Source organism: Pteropus vampyrus, unplaced genomic scaffold (assembly GCF_000151845.1).
Source record: "Pteropus vampyrus isolate Shadow unplaced genomic scaffold, Pvam_2.0 Scaffold156, whole genome shotgun sequence".
In the NCBI taxonomy this organism is placed as follows: domain Eukaryota; kingdom Metazoa; phylum Chordata; class Mammalia; order Chiroptera; family Pteropodidae; genus Pteropus; species Pteropus vampyrus.
Window position 1 is genome coordinate 2,473,514 of NW_011888937.1, and position 4,254 is coordinate 2,477,767.

Here is a 4,254-nt window from a genome sequence, read left to right on the forward strand (position 1 = left end):
AAGGAAAAAAATTAGAAAGAAAAAATTATTAAAATTAAAACCAAAACAAAAAGGAATTAAAAAAACACAAGGGAGAAATTGATTAAAAAATAATTGGTTCTTTAAACTTTTATTAAGATTGACAAAGATAAAAGACAAAAAACACAATTAACCAATATCAAGAATGAAACAGGAATATTACTATAGATATTGCAGTTATGAGAAATAGTAAAAGAATATTGTGAAGAACTTTACCCATATAACTTTGATGATCATAGATTAATGGAAAAACATACACTAGCAAAATTTACTCAATATGATATATATTACTTAAAAATCTCAAAACTATTAAAAAATTAATTCAAATTTAAATATTCACCCCCAAGAAATCTCTTGGCTGAAATGATTTCACTTAAGAATTCTTTCTCATAAAGAATTCACAATGTTATACATCTTTTTTTAAAATATTGAAAAGCAGTGAACATGTTTCAATTTAATGAAGAAAATACTACGCTTATAACAAAATGAGACTAAGACAATACAAAAAAAAAGAAAGAAAAAAGTAAATGGAGGACCACCGGTATCACTTATAAATATAGGTGTACATATTCTAAAATATATTATCAATATAATCAATCAGTATATAAAAATAATTACACACTAACCAAGAGGAGTTTATTAGAGTCATACAAGGCCACTTCAATATTGGAAAATAAATCATTTTAATCCATCATATTAATTATGGTTGACATATTAAACTATATTAATAGGATAATAAAAAAATATATGATAATATCAATCAATGAAGAAATAGCATTTAATTTAACACATATTATAATTTTTAAAAATCTCACAAACATAGAAATAGAGAATAACTTCATCTACCTGATAAAAAGCATGTACAAAAATAAACAGAAAACGTAAAGCAAAACCAAAAAAAAGTATAGCTAACAGTATATTTAATGGTAAAATACTAAATGATTTCTCCCCATGATCAGAAAGAAGGAAAGGCTATGCCTTCTCACGCTCTTTATCAACATGGTGCTAGAATTTCACTTATTTGTGGAATTTAAAAAATCAAAACAAAATAAATCTAACATAATTAGACTAGAAAAGGAAATAACATACATTTATTGGAAAGAAAAAAAGACTTCCAGTCAAGATGGAAGAATAGGTAAATGATATTCTCGCCTCTTTCCATGACCACATCAAAATTACGACTAAATTGTAAAACAACCATCTTAGTGAACCACTTGAAGACTAGCTGAAGAGAACTCCTAAAACTAAGGATATAAAAAAGCCACATGGAGACTGGTAGAAGGAGGGGAGATGTGAAACAGGCTGGTCCCACAGCCATACGTGGTGGTTAAGAATCAGGAGGGATATCTCAGCTCTGGAGGCTCCCACTGAGGAGCGAGAGGTCCTAGTCCCACACCAGTCTCCCCAGCCCAGAGTACCAGTGCCAGGAACTGAAGTCCCCCTAATAGCTGGCTGTGAAAATCAGCAGAGATTCCATCCAGGTGAGACAGAGGGCTGATGTAGACCCAGAATCAGAGAAAAACTACTAAAACAACCAAAAAACAATTAAAAATGGCAATAACTGCATACCTATCTTCAATAATTACTTTAAATGTAAATGAATTAAATGCTTCAATTAAAAAACAAATGGATAAAAAAGAGGTGGTACATGCATACAATGGAATATTATTCAGCCATAAAAACAGTGAAACCTTACCATTTGAAACAATATGGATGATACTATATGATTTCACATATATGTGGAATCTAACAAAAAAAAAATAAATGAATGAACAAAAAAATACAAACTCATAGATACAGAGAACAAAGTGATATTTGCCAAATGAGAGGGCAGTTGGGGCCTGGGTTAAAAAGGCGAAGGGATTCAGAAGTACAAATTGGCAGTTGCAAAATAAACATGGGAATATAAAGTGCACCACAGGGAATATAGTCAATAATATTGCGTTAACTATGTATGGTATAAGGTGGGTGCAAGACTTATCAGGGGTATCACTTTGGAAGTTATATAAATGTCTAACTACTATGCTGTACACCTGAAACTAATATAACATTGTCAATAGTAATTGAAAAATTTAAAAAAATAAAAAAAAAACTGTCCCTATTTGTGGCTATCATAATTGTTTCCATAGAAAATCCCAAGGACTATATCCTCCCCCACAAAAAGTTTCTAGAACTAAGAAGTTAAACGTTAGGATGCAAGATCAACATATAAAAATATAAATCAATTTTATTTCTACATACTAGCAATGAATACAAGGAAACCAAAAGTAAAAACGCAATACTATTTTAACAATACAAATTTAACAAAATTTATATCAAAAGTTCTGCAAAACTTTTTTGTAGTTATAGACAAAATTATTCTAAGATTTATATGACTAGACACATGGACTAGAATACCGAAACTAATATTTAAAAAGAATAATAAAGTGGAAGGAATCAACTTACCCTATTTTAAGATTTATTATATAGCTGCAGTAACCAAGACTGTGTGGTAATGGCAGAAGAGGAGATACATCCATCAATGGAGTGAAACAGAGAACCTAGAAAGACACTCACAAATATATCCAGTTGATTTTCGAGAAAGATGAAAAGACAATTCAGTGAAAATAAGAGCCTTTCATTAAATGTTATTGGTACAATTGGACATCCATGGGCAAACAACAACAACCACAGAAACACAACAAAAAAAGTCACTTTGATCTAAGTTTCACACTTTGTACAAAAAAGTAACTCAAGATGAAGCACAGACTTAAAATAAACTATAAAAATCTAGGAAAAAACATAGGGAAAAATATTGGAAACTTAGGGCTTGACAACATTTTTCAAACATGATATTATAAGCAGAATCAACAGAACGAAAAACTGAACTTCAATAAAATTAAAAACATTCACTTAATAAAAGATATGGCTAAGATGAAAAGGCAAGTATCAACTCAGAGAAAATATTTGTAAACTACATATTTGACAAAGGAGTAATCAAAAATATACTCAAAACTCTCAAAACTTAATAATAAACAATGAATTACACATATGTCTAAATGGCTACAATTAAAAAAAATGGTGAGAATCTCAAATGCTGGCAAATATGTGGAGATAATGGCAATGTAAAATAACATGGCCACTCTGAAAAATAGTTTAGTAGTTTCTTAGAAAGCTGAACATGGAACTAACGTATTTTCTAACAATCACAATCTTCTGGGTATTTATCCCAGAGAACTAAAAACTCTATGTTCACACAAGAACCTAAACATAAATGTTTATTCCAACCTTTTTTGTAATAACCTAAACTGAAAACAACTCAAATGTCTTTCAATGAGTGAATGGTTAAACAGTGATATATCCATTCTAAGGAATACTACTGGGCAACAAAAAAGAAGAAACTATTGACCCTACAACAACCTTGATAAGAATTTATGCTGGGTCAAAAAGTCATTCCTGAAAGTTAACATACTGTATAATTCCACTCACATAATATTTTTGCAATATAAAAATTATAGAAATGGAGGGTAGATTATTGATTGCCAGAAGTTAAAGAAGGATTGAGAGCAGGAGGAAAGAGTGTGGTTATAAAGAGACATGGTAAAGGGTCGTTGTTGCTTTGGAAATGTTTCGTAGCTTGACTGCATCAATGCCAACATTCTAATTGTGATATTGTATTACAGTTTCGCACAATGTTACCATTGGAGAAATTGAATAAAGTGTACAGGGATTCTGGGTGTATTATTTACTACACTGCATGTAAAGCTATAATTTTCTTAAAATAAGTTTAATTTTAAAAGTGATATGAGTATGGTCAACTGATCTTTGACCAAGGAGTAAAAGGAGCATGATGGAGAAAAGATAATTTTTCAATAAATGGTACTGACTCAACTAAACATCAAAATGCAAAGAAAATAAATCTAGGCATAAACCTTATACCCTTCAAAAAAGTTAACTCAAAATATATCATAGACCTAAATGTAATATGTAAAACTAGAAGATAACAAGAGAAAATCTAGATGAAAATGAGTATCATAATGGCTTTTTAAATATACCAAAGGTCCATGAAAAAAATGATTGATAAGCTAGACTTCATTAAAATTGAAAACTGTTGCTCTGTGAAAGCTATTGTCAAGAGAATGAGACGAAAAGCCACAGACTGGTAGAAAATATTTGCGGAAGACACATCTGATAAAGACTGTTATTCAAAGTGCATGCATAACTCTTAAAACCCAATAATAATACAACCAACGACCT